We start from the raw sequence: 23115 nt of genomic DNA, 5'->3' as shown, positions 1-23115 counted from the left end.
CACTCAATAAAAGAATTGTATTCCAATGGATACCATCCCATTGTGGAATCCTGGGAAACGAGAATGCAGATGCTTTAGCAAAGAAGGGCAGCACTGCTACTTACAGACCTGATACTAAATCTACATATTAATTACTCTGTGAAGAGATTTATTAAATCTACATACTTAGACTTCAACAAACAAAACTTGATAACTCAATCCCAAGGGAAAAAATGGAACTCTCTGCATCAAAATCCACAGTTAATTCCCGATTTACCACGAAAATCGTCTGTAGCTGCATTTAGATTGGCAACAGGCCATGATTGTTTGGCCAAACACCTGCTTAGAATTGGAATATATCAGTCCCCTAACTGCCCATTGTGGAACTCAAACCAAGAGATGGATTCGGAACACCTCAAAATCTGTGCTTCAGTGGCTGGTCATGATAATATCTTTGAAAAATATTGGAGTGCAAGAGGTCAAATGACTTTATTGTCAAATGCCTGGCATTAGAAAACAACAACAACAGAGATAACATCACAGAAAATATAATAGAACGAATAATCATGCTGCACGATTGTTACAGACACAAAGATTGTTACACTAATTAGTAGAGATTATTATTATTATTATTATTATTATTATTATTATTATTATTACTACTACTACTACTACTACTACTACTACTACTACTACTACTACTGCTATTACTACTACTACTACTACTAGAAAACTTGATACAGTTCTTGCATTATCGTGATTGTGTTCTCCGTTTATAATAATAACATTTACATCCAATAACATCTATCAGATGTGGCAAAAACAAAATCACTCCTGTGTGGGGGAAAAAAAACATTTACCTACAACATTTATATTACATTTTAAAGCAAGTTTTGTAGTTTTACTATGGAGAGGTTAGTTAAACACTGGAAAGTTTTGAAATGATAAACATCTATGATGTTACTACACAGTTCATCACTGTAACAAGAACGAATGTCTATTGCTCGGCTTATACTGTTCGAGGATTTATCACTCGTGACAATTTTACCCATCATGCATGTGCGCTACCTATCGGATTATGCTATGAACTACTTGGCACTCGAGCGAAAATATCCGATGTAGGCCTCTGCTATAAATTTAAAATTAAAGTGAGTTAATTGGATTTTTCACTGCAACATAAAGCTTTAAAATTGAATTGTCTCAAAACTTTAAATTCTGAGTGTTTCCCTTTTGAATTGTGCCGTCATGTAAGTTTTAGTACAGTGAAGTACCATGACTTGACAGGTGCAAGCAGCTGCTGTAGCCGCTGATCAGCCAGCAGAAGCAATGGGAATGTTCACTAGAACTCACTGTATAATGTTTTCTGAGGTTACAGTGCCCTGCAAGTTAGGCCATCACAGTTCTCACGTTATTCCTCTTCAGAGAAATATCTGTTTCGTGATGTATTCATACAAAACGTTGTAGACAACTCAAGTGCTGATACTCAACAGAAATACTGCTGTCGCTATCACCTCAGAAGTGTTCCTTGAAGGAGAACCACAAATGTCAAATAATTATTTGTCTTTCAAAATTGCAGGTCTTTATTCAACTTCCTTTTAAGCACAATAGCATTACAGAGTAGTGAATGCATTAAAATACAGCTGAACTACTGCCAAATGAAACATAATTTTGACCATCTGAGAAATGATATCTTAATTTAATTGAACATAGATTTATTCGAAATTATTTTCGGACAAATGTTGTAGATGCTCTTATCTTTACAGTCAATTTGAAATTAATTATTACAAACTATTTTAAATTCAACAATTAATATCTTGTGTAAATATGAAATGCATACCTGAGAAAGATTATCCAATTTACAATGCATATTTTAAATAATACTGTCGAGCTTCAATTATCGTCATTTTTTTTAACTGCGATAGTTATCGAAATTGCAATATAAATATTTTTAATTCCCTGTTGTAGTAACACTTTTTGAAAATAAAATCTAGTCACATAACTATAAGTATCAATCTTTTAGATTTATAACCACAGTCTAGTATATACAGTCACGAAGCTCAATACATAGTAAATATGCATTCATAGATAGTTGCTAACCACTAGGATCGTTACTATCGCCTCATCACAGACAGTGCGAAATAGTACCTGCACAGTCTATTGTTCCTAGAACTCTCACAACTCAAGCTTCGTGACTGTATATACTTGATTGTGGTATAACTTTGAATAAAATTACACATTATAGGAAATGACATTCTTTCAACACTATTACATTGATTTGATTTAATTTAATAAGAAATCTATTACATTTCTTACAGCATTTCAACAGAAAGTTTAATAAATGGTTTAAAATTCAATAAACACCAAACTGTAGGTGTTGATGGGACGCCATGTTTGTTTACCGACTATGACATTGAAATTAAAGATCTTTGTGTGATCTGTGAATGATGTGGTCTTAAATGCCCACATTACAAAGACAATGGGTCCTCCAGAATGCTGCATGATCATAACAAAACAAAAGATTAAATTTACATTATTGCGACTGTAAACAATTAAGCTAATGTAAAATTAACATGACTGAAAACTGTTACTTATGCTAGCAGATGTACCTAACCATTACAGCAATAGAAATATACTGATGCGTTGTACTTTCCTGGCATTGAATAGGGAATAATTCTTCTCGGGTTCTCAGTTGAGTTGGATTGTTGATTCCAAGCTTTCGATTAATCTCTGAAAATCCCTGAAGAAAATGGCGGAGCTAGTCTTTGAAAGCTTGAAATCAGCAATTCAACTCACCCGACTGAGAATCCGAGAAAAATTATCCCATACTGATACATAATCTGGCAGAAACAATAGTTGAAGCTCCATCATAACAATAATAATAAGTTGTTTCCAATGTAAGACATTAGTGTAGTGTTAAATATGTATCTTCCTTATGATGAATATTAAAACGTGTAATGGCAAGGAATACAATTTATTGAGCGTTGTGTGAATTGTGGAGTAGTTATCGTTGCTGAATTGTTGGTCTGGCTGTTGTTGGCTTCGGATATACCCAAGGCCCACCTTGGTATGGTGGAAGTATGGGCTTCATCGTAAGCAGTATGGAGTCTTGACTAGCAACAATAGATATCCAGATTAGTAGCAGGAGCGATACAATAGCAGCAACTCGGATCATCTGCAAAATAAGAGGTACTTCAAATTATATTTGAATTACTATTGAAGTTGTGAGGTTTTTAAAGCATCACATAGGTGAGCCTTTTTTTTTTTTTTTTTTTTTTACGCGTACATCAGCCTCTGAACTTGTTATATACTTGTAAATAACATTATTATCGCAAAACTATATTTCTTGTACAAGTTTTAGAATTTTATATTTCTCTAAGAGAATTGTTGCAAAAGGATATCGTCTTTTATCCTGTAGAATTTAGATTGAGGTTACCAACCTGAGTGTCTTCAGGCTGGAATTTTTTATTATTTCATACTTCATTACAGAGGTTCTCAAATTTACTAGCACTATGAACAGTCATCCATAGATCAGTATTTTCGCATATCCCTTCAAAGTCATCAATGGAATGATGGGTAGGTTAGATTTTGGGGTTAATATTAAGTGAATATGAGTAGTTATATTTGTTATATTTTTCAAAATAGAATCAATATTAGTGATATATTTGAATTAAAACACAAATAATATAATACTGTCTTGAAAAAAAGTAAATGGTCTTCATTAATATGTTACAGGTGTGCTTATTGTCTGTTTAATAGACATGCAGCATTTTTTAATATTTCTGTGTATTTCTATTGATACCATAATTTCCCATAACTATGGTCCAGGCACCCAACTATGGTCCAAAATGCATTATGTACTACTTAGTCCCCCAAGAGTTCGGTGTTTGCCATTTAAGGCGCCACTGTGATGGAATTATGTTCCCCATAGATCTTTCTATCTACCATTACACGTGGCAATGATATAGATGCTTAACAAGGTCAGTGTGAATCGTTCTATTGAATGTGTGAAGACACGAAATCATTCAGTTTCTGATTGTCTGTTTTATTAAGCTCTCCTCTGTAGAACTGGTACGTTATAGATATATGATTCTTTGTACAATTAAACCTGGCTATATAGTGTTTACTTTCACGTAATAATTACATTGGCAGAGGTAAAGGACACTGCGTGAAAAATGTTTAACCTGAAGGAAAGTCAGTCCTCAACTATGTACCACAATTTTTCGTGGACCATAGTTGTATTTCATTTTTAAATATTTGTTTTAATGAAATGTGAACAATTTGATTATTTACTTCTGCAAATACGGTATCTCAGTATATTCTAAAACACCATTTAACATTATAGTCCAGTAAATAAAGAAACAGGCTGTTCCAGCATCAATGGTACTAGTACGAATAATGGTCCGGTAAAACGAAAACTTCAGGGTAGAAGGATCACAACCGTCCCTATAAGTGACTATGAGATCGATGAAATTGAATTGGATACAGATTATGATGTTTCCGATGTACTCTCCCTATTTACAAACAGTGAGTCAGATGTGGAAAAGAAGACGAAATCTGTTAAAATAATGCTAAAGGCACATAGTTATATGGTAGTTACTTATGAGAGGGATTGTGGCCAGGGAAAGTTTTGGAAGTGAGAACAATGGAGCTGTTGTTTCATGTATAGTAAGAAGCAGCAATTACTGAGGGGAGGCAATATCTGCTATTAGTAACATCTGGGCGGCCACAAAATCAGTTGAACTTTTGGAAGATAATTGAAACAATTTGTAAGTTTTTACACCTTTTTTTACGCCTTTTAATTATATCCATTGTTTGGCGTTGAAAATAATAGCGCAAGTGATAATAAAAAAGAGTTTTTTTGGGGGGGGGGGAAGCAATGTTTTCTTCATTTCATAATGGGTTTTCTGATTCTCACCTCATAAAAAAAATTGAGAAACTTTAGGGTGGCCCGGTATTTTTGCCGGTGAGTGTAGTTGTTCATTATTGCAGGAAAATTACTTTCAGATTTCACTTGTTTATTGTGTGTTTATGGAATGTGTACTAACAAAAAGAATCCATGTACTTTTCATTTATTTTTAATATTTCTGTCCTAGATTATGTTTCTACCCTTAAATTAGAAACTCAATTTATTGATTTACGAATAATTACAGATCCAGCTATAGTCCATTCATGCTTTCAAACATGAATATATGAGTGGACCATAGTTGGCAACTCAGAATACAACTATGTACCAATGCTTATTATTTTTTCAACAATTGTAATTAAATAATTCCAAACACATATGTCATTATTTATTTAATAAACACTTACAAGAGTCCGAAGCCAAAATTTCACTTAATTTGGATGAATAGTATTGAATATACCAAGAAAAATGTGACAAATGTGGACCATAGGGGAAACTACGGTACTATTTAATTTTGCTCACAGCCACTTCTACTTAGGATATGAACAATTGCAGCTTCTTAAATATTAATCATTGGACCTATATTTATATGACATTTTTTGCTCAAAATGACGTATAGACTTGATCACCTAGTATATGTACTGTTTTAGTTATTTAAGATATGACTATCGTAACTTTTAATATTACAATACGTGATTGGAAAGTTGTCAAACGAGGCCACAGGGTTCGTTTGATAAGCAGTCGAGTATTGTAATATGAAGTTGCGATAAGTATATCGTACAACGTTTTATCCACTTTGATAAAAAATTAATTTTTAATAATAGTAGGCCTAATTGTATTATTATTATTATTATTATTATTATTATTATTATTATTATTAGTTTCGAATGTGTATTTTGTGGAGAGGCGATTGCATTATCATTAGTTTATTCGTGCGAAAGGCGATTCGTTTATGTTTGTTTGATTGGTTTTGAACACGATATGTTTTTGTTTATAACAGAAGAACAGCAGTACTAAGAGAAATAAACAAACATTGTTAAAATGAGTTCAAACGAGAATTCAGATATTGAACCTGCTGCAAATTCTGCAATTGAATGTGTAGTACCATGGAGATCTCGCATAAGATATGAAGTGAAATTATAAAAAAAAGAATTGAAGATTGGTGTTCAAGAAAAATGTAGTGTTTTGGAGAAGGTAATGCTGGCATCAGGGAAAAAAGTGTCCGCCAAGGATACGCAGACAAAAAATTGAACAGTTGATGTGTGAGCACGCGTGTCTATGCGCGCGAATATTTCGAAAAAAAAATGGTAATGAAGATCCTCATCGCGCGGGTATAAAATTAAACAAAACTTTGGAAAAACAAAGTGACAATGGAAAATGTGAGAGAAACATTGTGATACCTGCTGGCAGTGCTTGTAGCCCGAGTGAAGAGGATGGTTATGGACGAAGGGGAGGACGACTTTTCGCCAAGTGGTGAGTTCACATTATCTTCTTAAATGTAAGTTTAAAAAAATACATTACGTTTATTTTTATTTATAAATTATATTTCAGACGTCCGTAATTAGTGAACCTCGCCTTATAGGGCAAATAATTATTTTATTCCTGTAATGATAATTGAAAATAGTAAGCACATACATAGATGTCAAGATTTCCTGGTGTATGGAAGGTTCTGACGTACCTTTCTTATGCTATATACTCAGAAAAACATGGCATATCTCAGCCAACTACAACGGGGGGAAGGGGAGGGATCGGTGTGCTAACCACACGTTATCCCTATACTGGTTGGATGATCTTTCACCTCTGCTAAGGCATGTGGATGTGAGACTGGCAGTCAGCTGATAGACTTGGCCTCCATGGGCCATCGTGCGTCGGGGGGAAAAAAAGGTTAGGTATTTCAATGTTCACAATAGTTTTTGTGACAAATGTATGTAAAATTAAGCTAGGTCTATTATTTTTTTTATTAAAATTTTAATCTAACAGAACTTGCACCGTTATAAATTAAGGTTCTCTTATTACAGTATTCTGCGTCAATCTGAAGCAAGATTTTACAATTGATTTCATACTAACGCCAGTGTTATGCTTACCCTATTTCACCCTATTTATAATACAACTCATCTTCCAATGTTCCTCAGTGTTAAAAATCTGATCACCATGCTTTCACCTACTATAACACTGGTTGTTACTGGTATCACTTATCGTACATTTGACAAGCTTGACCTAGCTTAGTTATTGAGGATGACAAATGATTTACCCGCATGTACCTTTTCCACGCTGCGACCTGATTGACTGTAGAAAGCGAGGGCGTGTTCTCACATCGCAGTCTGATTTCTACATTGTAAACTTTTCGTGACCCTAACCTGTGCGGTAAAACAGTCTTCTGTATGAGTGATTCAGTCGTAGCTAGGTCAGTTGACTGATTTTCACCTAAAGGACTAGATTTTGGTCGCCGGTAGATTCTACAGGGTGATTCACGAAATTTTACCGTCTCTTAGGGAGAGCCTTCGTGTGGTCAAATGGAGCAAAAAATAGGATTCGACTTGTAGTTAAGTCTCTACATTACTTACTTACAAATGGCTTTTCAGGAACCCGAAGGTTCATTGCCGCCCTCACATAAGCCCGCCATCGGTCCCTATCCTGTGCAAGATTAATCCAGTCCCTATCATCAAATCCATTTTAATATTATCCTCCCATCTACGTCTCGGCCTCCCCAAAGGTCTTTTTCCCTCCGGTCTCCCAACTAACACTCTGTATGCATTCCTGGATTCGTCCATGCGTGCTACATGCCCTGCCCATCGCAAACGTCTGTATTTAATGTTCCTAATTATGTCAGGTGAAGAATACAATGCGTGCAGTTCTGCGTTGTGTAACTTTCTCCATTCTCCTGTAACTTCATCCCTCTTAGCCCCAAATATTTTGCTAAGCACATTATTCTCAAACACCCTTAACCTATGTTCCTCTCTCAGAGTCAAGTTTCACAACCATACAGAACAACCGGTAATATAAACTGTTTTATAAATTCAACTTTCAGATTTTTTGACAGCAGATTAGATGATAAAAGCTTCTCAACCGAATAATAACACACATTTCCCATATTTATTCTGCGTTTAATTTCCTCCCGAGTGTCATTTATATTTGTTACTGTTGCTCCAAGATATTTGAATTTTTCCACCCCTGCGAAGGATAAATCTCCAATTTTTATATTTCCATTTCGTACAATATTCTGGTCACGAGACATAATCATATACTTTGTCTTTTCGGGATTTACTTCCAAACCGATCGCTTTACTTGCTTCAAGTAAAATTTCCATGTTTTCCCTAATCGTTTGTGGATTTTCTCCTAACATATTCACGTCATCCGCATAGACAAGAAGCTGATGTAACCCGTTCAATTACAAACCCTGCCTGTTATCCTGAACTTTCCTAATGGCATATTCTAAAGCGAAGTTAAAAAGTAAAGGTGATAGTGCATCTCCCTGCTTTAGCCCGCAGTGAATTGGAAACGCATCATAAGTCTCTGCAGGTTATTGAAAATTTTAAAGTAGAGGCAGAATTTAATATCACTACAGAAAACACAAAAAAAAAAATGAATACAGTTTCCACTCTTGTAACTGCTTACTTGTTGTAAACTTCATTATGCTGATCAACTCTTATTACAAGAGATTTTCAAACGTGTCAGTCACCTTCTACCTCGCACACTTAAGAATGGCGCACGTTGCATTCTAACTTATCAGAGCTGTTCCTGATTATTGCTGCGGCGTCCATAACGCGCACAATTAATTCATCACGTGTGTTTACCTTAATCTGGTACACAAGATTCTTAATCCACACCCATAAGCAATAATCATGCGCTGACATTTGAGAGCACTATTCACACCTACACGTTCAGAAAATCAATAATTAACCTATTTCTGAATTATGTGAAATAAGAAAAAACTTTATTAGAAATTTATATTCCAAACTACTTCAGGAAAATGCTCCATTAGTGGCGGTAAAACTTCGTGAATCATCCTGTATAAGATTTGTGTTGGACAAAGCAATTAGGAAGAGAAAAATTTACTTCTTAATTTTGTTTGTCCCGCCGTTTTCGTTCTACTGTTGCTCCAAAATTGAATCATTCAATAGAAATAAGTTAGCGAAGTTGATACCCACACTCTCGCTCACTCAGTACACGTTTTACTCGTTTCGTAATAATTCGGCTTTTTATTGTATCCTTGCGTTCTTTTTAAAACGGTTTCGTAAAGCACTGCAGCAAAAAGAATCGCGTGGAGGGGGGAACGCAATCCGACCAGCTGCTTGCAAAATGTCGTACCAAATTTATAATATTGGTTGCCATTAGCGTAGTAATAAATTTAACCTTTAATTTTTTAATTTAACAGAATCGAACATGTTAAATAGATTCGACTTACTACGTGATAATGGCATTAAATTTTTAATACTAGAAGATGTATTTATTTACATTTCATGGTATTCGTACATTGCTTCACAGCTAGAGTCGAACGAAAAAAAAAATGTTAGGTGTACAGTACTATAAAGTCTTAATTATAGTCACAGTCTAGTTGAAATATATACAGAAGAGTTTTACAATATAGTCTACTGGTACAACACAAAGTTTTAGTACAGTATCAATACTTAATACTTAATTACTTACAAATGGCTTTTAAGGAACCCGAAGGTTCATTGCCGCCCTCACATAAGCCCGCCATCGGTCCCTATCCTGTGCAAGATTAATCCAGTCTCATCACACCCCACCTCCCTCAAATCCATTGTAATATTATCCTCCCATCTACGTCTCGGCCTCCCCAAAGGTCTTTTTCCCTCCGGTCTCCCAACTAACACTCTATTTGCATTTCTGGATTCGCCCATACGTGCTACATGCCCTGCCCATCTCAAACGTCTGGATTTTAAGTTCCTAATTATGTTAGGTGAAGAATACAATGCGTGCAGTTCTGTGTTGTGTAACTTTCTCCATTCTCCTGTAGCTTCATCCCGCTTAGCCCCAAATATTTTCCTAAGCACCTTATTCTCAAACACCCTTAACCTATGTTCCTCTCTCAGAGTGAGGGTCCAAGTTTCACAACCATACAGAAGAACCGGTAATATAACTGTTTTATAAATTCTAACTTTCAGATTTTCGGACAGCAGACTGGATGATAAGAGCTTCTCAACCGAATAATAACACGCATTTCCCATATTTATTCTGCATTTAATTTCCTCCCGAGTGTCATTTATATTTGTTACTGTTGCTCCAAGGTATTTGAATTTTTCCACCTCTTCGAAGGATAAATCTCCAATTTTTATATTTCCATTTCGTACAATATTCTGGTCACGAGACATAATCATATACTTCGTCTTTTCGGGATTTACTTCCAAACCGATCGCTTTACTTGCTTCAAGTAAAATTTCCGTGTTTTCCTTCATCGTTTGTGTATTTTCTCCTAACATATTCACGTCATCTGCATAGACAAGAAGCTGATGTAACCCGTTCAATTCCAAACCCTGCCTGTTATCCTGAACTTTCCTAATGGCATATTCTAGAGCGAAGTTAAAAAGTAAAGGTGATAGTGCATCTCCCTGCTTTAGCCCGCAGTGAATTGGAAAAGCATCAGATAGAAACTGACCTATACGGACTCTGCTATATGTTTCACTGAGACATTTTAATTAATCGAACTAGTTTCTTGGGAATACCAAATTCAATAAGAATATCATATAATACTTCCCTCTTAACCGAGTCATATGCCTTTTTGAAATCTATGAATAACTGATGTATTGTACCCTTATACTCCCATTTTTTCTCCATTATCTGTCGAATACAAAAAATCTGATCAATTGGCGATCTATTACGCCGAGAACCACAGTGATGATCCCCAATAATTTCATCAATACTTAATAGAACACAAAATGTTCATGAAGCGTTGTTGAATGTCATGAATTCACCTACAGAATAGAAGGCGTAAGAAATTTAGTACTTCTTTAATTTGGCCCTAAATAATCTTTATGTTTTGAGTTTCATTTTTTATATCCATAGGGAGGCTATTAAAAATGTTTACGGCCATATAACGCACTCCTTTTTGATAGCACGATAGTCTTGCCGATGGAGTATGAAAGTCATTTTTGACGCGTATTTATGCTATGAACTGTTGCATTAGTTACAAAGTTTTCATGATTACATACGCGGAAGATTATTAGTGAAAAAAATATAGGCTGCTGACAAGCCATGGCCATTATTTATAGTTTTTTTTTAAATAGCCCTACACGATTTCCTAGATTTGGCACCTATTATTCTAATTACCAATTGATCAATCAGTATGAAAGAAACAAGTGTACGAATTCCATTACGTGACAATTAACACTTTCCCCGAGGGAATTCCCCATTACGTCCGTGAAGGAAGGAGATGGCAAGCATTCTGTGTAATCATTAGCTATAGTGCAAAGAAATATGTGTACTATTTACAGAGCATCCAGTATTCCGTTCCGTTACGTATTTGTACAACAAATTTAGCTTAACATGGATGTGCAAGTTACAAATACAAATATCCTCGTCTCTCCTTGTGTTTGCTCGTCGTATGGGCGCGCTTACCTTGACAAACGTGTCTTATTTTTTTCTTTAAATGTCTGTTATTCTGACCTTGAACAGCTGCGCGTATTTAATGTGTTTATAAATCGAGGCAGCTAAACGTCTTGAATGTTAATGATCGGAAAAGAGTAGCTATTTCAAAGGTATTGGACGATGTTATGTTGTGAGTTGCTGTGTAATCGAAAGTTTAAAGTATAAACTCAACCAATCGTTGTGTTTATTCGGATCAGTCATTCTCATAAACTCTGCTGATATTTTATTACCAGACATTCCAAAAATATTTTGCTTCAATGTTCAGCTTCCTGATAACGCTTTATAGCTCGTCTTATTACAGTATTAGATAACCAGCTCTCCAGTAAATCAAAATACAACTTGCTGCGTTTCTGGTCTCAAGAATAAAAGAAGTCTTTTTCCACAAATTAGCTTTATATAATCTTAACAAATGAAGTCTGTTAGTAACAAACTATTGTCTCAATATAGTATTTTCAGTAAATAGTTTAGTAGGCCTACATATTTGTCGAGATGTTTGGTTCTCACATACTTTTATTCTCTTCAGTTTTTAAAAATACCACCTAATAAAATTTGTATCGTTTCTCCTACCAGTCAGTCATCCTACAGAATTTTAGTAAGGACACAATACATTCGGACAGTATCAAAAACGTTCTTCAGATTTTTGTTGGCGACTTTCATCTTAACGATCGTCAATTTTCTAACGTCTCGTTAAAATAACATTTTTCACCAAAAAATGATCTGTTTGTGTTTTTGCAATCATTCACTTAACTACAATAAGGAAGGAATCAATGTTTCAATTTATAGATTTGATGAGGTTTTTGGTGTAGTAAATATAAATAAATTATGACATCTATATAATTATATAATTTGAACTGGTAATGGAAATTACGGGAAAACGGCTGAACGGATTTTAATAAATGACCCCTCATTTTGAAGCTTGGAACTCAAAGTTTTTCAGAAAAATAGTAGTTTTCAGTGAAATGTCAATTTTTCAACATAATTTTCCTATTTTCCAAAATCCATCTTTCGTCAGTTTTGAGAACTAGCTAAACTAGCTAATTGCATTTCAGAATAAAACGAAACACACACTACAGCAAACAATATTACACGAAGGCCATGATCTGCAAGAATGCTGACATAATTAGAGCTCAAATTAAATTGGTTATTAAAAACTTAACTTACTAAAAATAATTTACAGGTTCGATTCTGTGGTGTGTAATTTTCTGGGTACAGCTGTGTATTGGATATTAAAAACTACAAAACTTGAGGTGGTTTGGTGACATTATTACATTAGAAATGAAATATTATTGTAGTTAATGCCATGATGTGACTATTTTTCATTAATTATACATATTAATGCTATATTGATGATATGAAAGTGAAAAGTTTTGGGGTTATATAAGTAGATGTAGAGAATAACTTAAATTAGATTTTGATATCAATATTTTACTGAATGGCGGCTATATAGTATATATAGTATATGTTACTGAAAGCTATAAAACTTACGTAAGATAATAATATTATTAAAAATCAAATATTTTTATAGTTATTGATCAAGTGGGGTTGGGTCTTTTTCATATAGTTAATGGCGGTGTGGTGTAGATATTTATATGCGTGGTTCTCTTCAGTATTGGCTCGAGAGAGAGTATCTTTCATTATTATGGAAGCAAATAGCTTTCTGAATGTCTGGTATTCTTCAATGAACATAAATCTGAAAAATGTTTATTTGAACGTCTAATGAACTTAGTTTGCAGCATTTGCTGCACAAGCCACTAGTATATTTTAATTTAAAAATTTTCCTAAACATCTCATATGATCAGTTCATAACCTATAGCAGTGGTTTCCATGGTGTGGGTCACTATTCCTTGGGGGGGGGGGTCTTGTAAAGAGCTGAAGAAGTCGCGAAATTATTTACAAAATAAAACAAAAGAGTTGTAGACCTATTAATAATTTTATTTTGTATTTAGAAAGTAAATAACGCTGAACACAAAAATAAAAAAAAAATGCTTCAGCAGTTATAAAGTAAAATAATAATAATAATAATAATAATAATAATAATAAATTTTCGACATATTCCTCATTACTATGAATGTATCAAACACCGAATTAACGCTAACACAAATATGGATACATAAGTAATTAAGTGAAAAAATAAATGAAATTAGATACGGTAATAGTACATTATGCAACGAGCCTATAATGGTAGTAATCAAGACGCAAGTATGATTGTTTATGAAACGAGCGTAAGCGAGTTTCATAATTTTCATACGAGCGTCTTAATTACCATTATAGGCAAGTTTCATACGACTTTTTATGCTCGACCATATTTCTAACTTGAAAGTATTGAAAATTAGGTCTTTTTATGGTTATGTGCGAACTAACGTGAATTGTGAGATGTGCGCAGACGCGAAAGTATTGATTTTTTCCGAGGCCGAATGTCATTGGCCTTGGCACAGAATAAGAATAAACATTAGTCTGATATAACCTGGAAATTGATTTAGAATTGAAAAACGAGATGACAAATTGAATTTATTTGAATGTTACTTACAATTAACGCTAATTATTATAGTAACAGAACATAACCTTCTGCGACAGTATTGGATTTCCAGCCTCCGTGACTTTTCGCTAATTGTCTGTCGATTGCATATCCGAGAATAATCGATATAACGGTACAAAGCTGACTTGTGATTGGCTGAAGATCTGTACTTTAATGAGTAGGTGTACTTTAATGACATGCATTAAAGGACTGCTAACAGGTGTATAATTATTACATTTCGGCATGGTCGAGCATAAAATATACTTGTTTACTCACAGGACCTCAAGTAGACCTACATGTAGTGATCGCACGGACCCATCCCAAGGAGCAATAAGAAAGATGTTATGTAATGAACTTTGTTCCGAAACCAATTGTGCCACATCACCCCATGGGTCATATCGTCATTAATACTCCGTGCATTCTAAACTTCAGTCTAGTAACTAGGAGACCCTAGACCGCAGACTGGTCATTATCTATTTGTAATTCCACAATGAGACTACTTCAATGTCCCGTCATTTCGTGTCATTGTTGCACCATATGCTTCTATTTTGGTCGTTCTTTGGGTGTTTCCACTGGTTTTGAGTAAAATTATCGTTGTTTTCGATTTTACAGGGATTTCTATTTTTCGAATAGTGTTAAGTACCGGTACGGGAGTGGGGAATCGCAAAGAAAAGTGGGTCACGGCTTCAAAAAATTTGGGAATCACTGATCTAGGCCTATAGTATGGATGGGCATCGTGACTCACTTGAGAAATAATGCCTCACTGACCTTCACAGAGCTTATCGCTCTGAGTGACATCACCTTCACAGTTCCCGTCCCTCCCTCACGCAGCTCCTAGGCGTGGGCAGGTTCTATATCAGTTTCATAAGCAGGGAACGGATTTATATGGACTAAAAATATATGAAATATGTAAATATATATGTAGTTATTTTTACCAAAATATGGAATTAAATATGGATTTTTACCAAAATATGGAATTAAATATGGACTTAAAATTATAAAAAAATGACTATGTACGTTAAATATTGGTACATTTTAATCAAACTAAACAAAAAATATAATGGACGTACCTTATCTTCCAATGTAGTTTCAACAAAAGTAGTAAGGAAATGAAGCTGACGTCAAGGGTCGGAGGGTATGGAGGGCCGGAGGGGGCGTGGCCAAATGAGGGATAGGGGAAACGGGGCGTGACCAAATGAGGGATAGGGGAAACGGGGTGTGACCAAAAGAGGGATAGGGGAAAGGGGGCGTGGTCAAAGGAGGGATAAGGGGAGCTGGTTTGTGATTGGTGAATGGGGATTTGCAAGCGAGTGGTGTGGGAAAGCGATTGACGAATGAGCATGGAGAGAATGTTGAAATGAAGTGAAAGCTGTGTTACATAAGTTTCAAGGTCCATTGTTTGTTAAGTTCAAATGAAAGCTCTTGTTACGTAAGAGCCAAGGTAAATCACTCGATATGCGTGGATGTTTCGAATACACATGTTCCTATAGGTCTTATTTGACACTTGTATTATTTTTTTCGACCACCGCCTGTTTCCTGGCCAGTTGAAAATAATTTTCTGTTGTGAAATATGTATGAGTATGTATTACGCAGTCGGTTTAGCCATCTGTGTGAGAGGTGAATCCCGCACGTGGAAGTGAAAGTGAGTCCTCGACTATATGACATTGACTGGACGCAGCTGTCTGAAGCAGCGCCCAAGCAGTTCACCGCAGTTGAAAGAGAAAGTGTATCACCTTGGTGGAAGTAAAACAATGCATCAAATCGAATTCAAAAAGATGAAATAGCGGAATGGTGAGTAGAAATAAATAAAATTACTCAAATATGTGGAGAAAACTCAATTCTCACTTCAAAAATTACCTATGATTACTAGACGTGAATGAAATGTACAGCATAATAACAATGAAGAAAACTCACTTCAACAGTCACCTGGTTGCTGTATTTAAAGAGGCATAAATAGCATGATTTATACTCTATCTATGGCTGGAAGTAAACATCTTTTACCTGATTCCAGACATTCGCGGAGCGGACTGTAATTTCTCACATCAGTTGTTAAAGTACAAAGGGATATACATAAAAAGACTTGGACTTTTGAAGATAGATTGACGCATAACCAGTCAGAGGAAGTAAAATCTTTCACCTTACTCCTTCCTCAGAAAATTTAATAATAATAATAAAAATAAAATAATAATAATAAATCCTTTTCCAAAAAATAAATGGTGTTTACATTTATAATTACACGTCGTGATGCATAGATCTAACGCATGATTCTTATCAAAATGTACATCATTAATTACATTAATCAGTGCATCACATTCAGTTTTTTTTTTTTTAACACGTGACATTCATTTTTTAATAATTTTTTTTTGATAAGTATTAGTTTATTATGGGAATTCAAATTTTGCTCAACAAATATGTTAAATTTTAAAGCAAAGTACTCGCTTAAATGTCTCTTTAAAATGTCTTGCATTTCATCAGTGATGCATTCTCAAATATCTTTTAATTCACTCTCATGATTTGTTAGATTTAGAGCACATTCGCGGAGTAGACTGGTAATTCTCACATCAGTTGTTAAAAGTACAAAGGGATATACAGAACATGTATAATTAACCATCCTCAGACCACAAATCGTATTTTTGACATTTTTGTTTGTTTGTATGTATGTCTGTCTGTCTGTCTATGTTACCTTTTCACACAATAATGGCCGAACCAATTCGCATCGAAACTAAAAACAAGTTTATGCACAAGCACTGTAAGTTTATTACGAGTAAATAAAAGTAGATAAAATATACTATTCTTATTATTTAAAGACGCTCATGCACACAACTTCTTTTACATGGAGGTTCATAAAATCCAAGTAAATGCTCACTTGAATAATTACCTATAATTACTAGTCAATCTCCAGAATTAATAATAATAATAATAATAATAATAATAATAATAATAATAATGATGATAATAATAAAGGTTTTTTTATAGGTGCATCTAACATTGAAACATACGATTAGTTTTGTGTATTTTAATGTCACAATAAATAATATTCCCTGTTTGTTGTGCAAGACCGCCTTAAATAAATGGAATCTTTTTCGTAATACGCTGGATGGGTACAAACAGACATACCCCATTTCTTTATTTTACTTCCGTATTCAGACTACGAAGAGTAATACAAACGTGTTTCTTATAAGTGAATATAACATTGAAACATACGATTAGCTGTGTGTCTTTTAATGTTGCTATACTCTATCAGTCATCTCACGTTACAATAAGCTCAGTGATAGTATGTGAAATCTACATTACAATAATTATCGTTATGTTTAATATGGTATTTTAGTTAAATATAAAAAGAAGTCGATCAAATTCTCCCTGTTGGCTTAAAATATAAGTATTTAAATGGAAATTATTGATTTATAAATAGAATATGATACACAACCGAGAGAGTCTGAGATTCGCTTCTGGGAGATCATGGGTTCAAAGTATCTGACTGAACTTTTTCATAGTTTCCTTAGATGCATATTACTATTGAGCTCACTGGCGCGGAGTTATTTTTACAAAGGAGCAATTATATCTATATGAGTCGGGTAGAAGTGAAGATTGAATTTACAGTACGTAAGGTACTCTTTTATAGAGTAGAATTATTTCAACCTGAGTTACTAGTACGAAGGACGAAACTGGTAATTAGAATTAGATGCAATAGTCTATAGTGCGATAATATGCACATGATTTATAAATAGATTATGATACACAACCGAGAGAGTTTGAGATTCGCTTCTGGGAGATCATGGGTTCAAAGTATCTGGCTGAACTTTTTCATGGTTTCCTTAGATGCATATTACTATTGAGCTCACTGGAGCGGAGTTATTTTTACAAAGGAGCAATTTTATCCATATGAGTCGGGTAGAAGTGAAGATTGAGTTTACAGTTCGTAAGGTACTCTTTTATAGAGTAGAATTATTTCAACCTGAGTTACTAGTACGAAGGACGAAACTGGTAATTGGAATTAGATGCAATAGTCTATAGTGCGATAATATGCACAAAAGAACTGAAGACTGTATCGAAATGAAAGGTCACAATTTTAAAAAATTTCTTTAAATACCGGTATACATATTATAATTATTTTTCAATTTAACTTCATGACTGTCTATCGGGATGTTTGTTACCTTTTCACGCAATAATGGCCGAACCGATTTCTATGAACATTAAGTACACATATAACAGATTAATGAATATGGGACTGCTAATTAGATGCAATGAACTTACATTAGCCTACTGTAGAATCGTGTTTAAGCTTACATTCCAACTACTCGACTGAGAAAGAGACATGTGTGAGAGTACCACATGCCCCATGACCTTCCTTTAGATGTCTAATATGACATTGAGAGCAAGGTTCATGTATCGATACAACATTCACCGCGCTAACCATGATTGAGAAAATGGGTAGAGAAAGTAAAATAACGAACTGTTGCATTAGAGACAATTTCGAAAGCTGTAGTTAAATATAAAAAAGAAGTGGATCCAATTCTCCCTGTTGGCTTAAAATATAATCTTTAAATGGAAATTATTGAATTATAAATACGCTGTGATACACAACCGAGAGAGTTTGAGATTCGCATCCGAGAGATCATGGGTTCAAAGTTTGTGACCAACCAACCTGACTGAACTTTTTCATGGTTTCCTTAGACGCTATTTTATTCACATAAACAATGATGCAGAACCGAGAGAGTTTGAGATTCGCATTCAGGAGGTCACGGGTTCAAATTCTGTGACCGATCAATCTGACTAGTCATAAAGACAACTGCCAGATTGTGAAATTAACATGTCATGAATCATCACCGCCTTAATTACCAATACGATAAACATTAATCTTCATAGGTGAATCTAACAATGAAACATACGATTAGCTATGTGTCTTTTAATTTCGCAATATTCTACCCATATTCGTTTTCCGTGTTTCTTAAAATAATATTTATATACCTAATTCATTTGAATTTATTTTATTCACATAAACAATGATGCAGAACCAAGAGAGTTTGAGACTCGCATTCAGGAGGTCACGGGTTCATATTAAAGTAAAATAATGAATATCACTACTATTGCATTAGCGACAATTTCGAATGGAAGAGTTAAATATAAAAAAGAAGTGGATCAAATTCTCCCTGCTGGTTTAAAATATAAGTCTTTAAATGGAAATTATTTAGTTATAAATAGACTGTGATACACAACCGAAAGAGTTTGAGATTCGCATCCGGGAGATCATGGGTTCAAAGTTTGTAACCAACCAACCTGACTGAACTTTTTCATGGTTTCCTTAGACGCATATTACCATTGAACTCAATGGAGCGGAGTTATTTTACAAAGGAGCAATTGTATCTGTACGAGTTGGGTAGAATTGAATATTGAATTTACAGTATGTAAGGTACTCTTTTATAGAGCTGATCAAATTCTCCCTGATGGCTTACCGACCAATCTGACTAATCATAAAGGCAACTGCCAGATTGGAAATTAACATGTCATGATTCATCACCGCCTCAATTACCAACACGATAAACATTAATTAAATCTATAATTAGTTACTGCTGAGGATGAACATTAAGGTATGTGATTAAAAATTAATTATTTATTATTAAGAGTTAAGAATGTCAACGTACTCGTAGATGAAACAAATAATTGCGGACTAAAGCAAAGAGATGCCTTTACTTTTTAACTTTGCTTTAGAATTAGCCATTAGGAAAGTTAAGGATAACAGAGAGGGTTTGGAATTGAATGGGTTACATCAGCTGCTTGTCTATGCAGATGATGTGAATACGAGTATGTTAGGCGAAAGATCACAAACGATTAGGGAAAACACGGACTGACACCGATTGTATCTAACGCTATTGAAAACACTGTGGTAGCTCCTTTATTTATTGCTCTGGTGTTTCCTTAGATTCATATGAGTAATTTAGCATTGAGCTCACTATTTTAAAAAGTGTCACGAAATAACGTTCCCAAATACTATTCGTTTCCCATGTTCCTTAAAATAATATATATGTACCTAATTTCATTTTAATTCATATTATTTACATAAAAATGATGGTTATTGCTCTGGTGTTTCCTAAGATGCATAAGAGTAATTTAGCATTGAGCTCACTATTTTAAAAAGTGTCAAAATAATAACGTTCCTGCGCTCATAATTTACCCACACTATTCGTTTCCCATGTTCCTTGAAATAATATATATGTACCTAATTTCATTTTAATTCATTTTATTTACATAAAAAATTATGGTTATTGCTCTGGTGTTTCCTTAGATGCATATGAGTAATTTAGCATCGAGCTCACTATTTTAAAAAGTGTCACGAAATAACGTTCCTGTGCTCATAATTTACCCACACTATTCGTTTCCCATGTTCCTTAAAATAATATATATGTACCTAATTTCATCTTAATTTATTTTATTTACATAAACAATGATGCGCAACCGAGAGAGTATGAGACTCGCATTGAGGAGGTCACGGGTTCAAATTCTGTGGTCGAGTATAAAGACAACTGCCGGATTAGAATTTACATGTCATGATTCATCACCACCTCAATTACCAATACGATAAACATTAATCAAAATCTATAATTAGTTATGGTTACGTCACCTTTCTCGGGGTTGATTGCTATCCCAACATGAACATCTGGCATGGTTGCACAACCGACCTCTGGAGCGGATGCTATCCCAATGGTGGCGCCAACATCCAGTCAAGTATGTTCCGGATCTGTGTTTGCGTTATCGGATAGAGCTTTCAAAAATCGTTTGAAGACTTATATTGCTCTAAATCTAACAAATCATGAGAGTGAATTAAACGATATTTGAGAATGCATCACTGATGAAATCCGAGACATTTTAAAGAGACATTTAAGTGAGTACTCTACTTTAAAACTTAACATATTTGTTGAGCAAAATATAAAAAAACCCAATGATATTTCAATAAATGTTTTTGCACTTGACGAGAATGATTATGTATTTCCTCTCAGGATGTGCGAAATGGAATTACCAAATCATAGGGCTTTGTTATACATTAGTAATGATAGAGAGTTTTGGATTTGAAATACACAAGTTCATTATATGTTTGTATGACGAATGGTATAAAACCTGAGGATATGGAAGCATGATTGAGAGTCATGAATGTCACAATTGTGTGAATGTTAATGATTAAACTGAACCTAGTCATTGTGGATTGAGGATGGGGATGTGCTTGGTAAAAGAAAATAGTAACAAAATAACATTATATGTATATATTGATTCATAAAAAAAAAAAATAACATGTAGTGAGTATTCAAATACTTTTTCAGTTAGTGAATTCCAAGACAATCCATTGCTTCCAAATTATACACATAACTGGTGATAAATTGTTCCAAGAATTCTTTCTTTTCCACACCCTTTGTATAAATACACTGAATCAGCATCATTGTAATTAACATAACCAATACGATTAGTTTCACGGCGTCCAGTGACGGGGTGGTTTCAGCACAAAACAGCATCCTTGCTGTAAATTCCCGTGGAGACGGCAAGTTCTTTTAAAATACAGTGTTGTTTATTCAAGCTTCTTGGAAACCTTGTACGTCAGTTATCATAATGGACGTCCTGAAACAAAATAAAAGCGGCGTAGCATGATACCTATTGTAAATTGTATAATGTCACAGAAAAGAAAAACGCAAACACATATACTTACATTTTTAAACATATGATATGAGTAAAAGCACTTTATACATAATCCAATAAGACACTTTGAACATTGTGTTCGAACAATGCTCTTACACCCTTTTTGAGCACATCTCTTCCTCCCTTTCAATGGGATATATTGAACCCAATGATTTATACAATCATATCGAGATACTCCATCATATGTAATCGGGGAAGAAGTTAGTTGCACACCCAGTTTCTCTGTCCCCATCATTGCAAATGATGTGAAAATGGAATTCTTGTTACATATAGGTCACATTTTCGACAAGTTGTTGCAAACATGTCACATTTTCAACATATTGTTACATATAGGTCACATTTTCGACAAGTTGTTACATATAGGTCACATTTTCAACATTTTGTTACATATAGGTCACATTTTCTACAAGTTGTTCCATACATGTTACATTTTCAACATATTGTTACATGTACGTCACGTTTTCGACAAGTTGTTGCATACATGTCACATTTTCAACATAATGTTACATATAGGTCACATTTTCGACAAGTTGTTGCATACATGTCACATTTTCAACATATTGTTACATATAGGTCACATTTTCGACAAGTTGTTGCATACATGTCACATTTTCAACATATTGTTACATATAGGTCACATTTTGGACAAGTTGTTGCATACATGTCACATTTTCAACATACTGTTACATATAGGTCACATTTTCGACAAGTTGTTACATATAGGTCACATTTTCAACATATTGTTACATATAGGTCACATTTTCGACAAGTTGTTGCATACATGTCGCATTTTCAACATATCGTTACATATAGGTCACATTTTCGACAAGGTGTTGCATACATGTCACATTTTCAACATATTGTTACATATAGGTCACATTTTCAACAAGTTGTTGCATACATGTCACATTTTCAACATATTGTAAAATATAGGTCACATTTTCGACAAGTTGTTATATATATATATATATATATATATATATATGTAACAAGAATTCCATTTTCGCATCATTTGCAATGATGGGGACAGAGAAACTGGGTGTGCAACTAACTTCTTCCCCGATTACATATGATGGAGTATCTCGATATGATTGTATAAATCATTGGGTTCAATATATCCCATTGAAAGGGAGGAAGAGATGTGCTCAAAAAGGGTGTAAGAGCATTGTTCGAACACAATGTTCAAAGTGTCTTATTGGATTATGTATAAAGTGCTTTTACTCATATCATATGTTTAAAAATGTAAGTATATGTGTTTGCGTTTTTCTTTTCTGTGACATTATACAATTTACAATAGGTATCATGCTACGCCGCTTTTATTTTGTTTCAGGACGTCCATTATGATAACTGACGTACAAGGTTTCCAAGAAGCTTGAATAAACAACACTGTATTTTAAAAGAACTTGCCGTCTCCACGGGAATTTACAGC

At 34.3% G+C, this 23115-nt stretch overlaps 1 long non-coding RNA gene across 1 annotated transcript in view; it reads right to left on the bottom strand.

Annotated features, from left to right (window-relative positions):
* Positions 1–1532: 1532 nt before the first annotated feature.
* The window catches only part of LOC138702013 (uncharacterized), a 36829-nt gene continuing 15246 nt past the window's right edge, over positions 1533–23115 (bottom strand). The window contains exon 2 of the long non-coding RNA XR_011332766.1: positions 1533–3151. This is a non-coding gene — a long non-coding RNA (uncharacterized lncRNA). The remainder of the gene's footprint in view (positions 3152–23115) is intronic.

This window comes from Periplaneta americana, chromosome 6 (assembly GCF_040183065.1).
Source record: "Periplaneta americana isolate PAMFEO1 chromosome 6, P.americana_PAMFEO1_priV1, whole genome shotgun sequence".
Taxonomy (NCBI): Eukaryota; Metazoa; Arthropoda; class Insecta; order Blattodea; family Blattidae; genus Periplaneta; species Periplaneta americana.
This window is presented reverse-complemented; position numbering and strand designations above follow the sequence as displayed.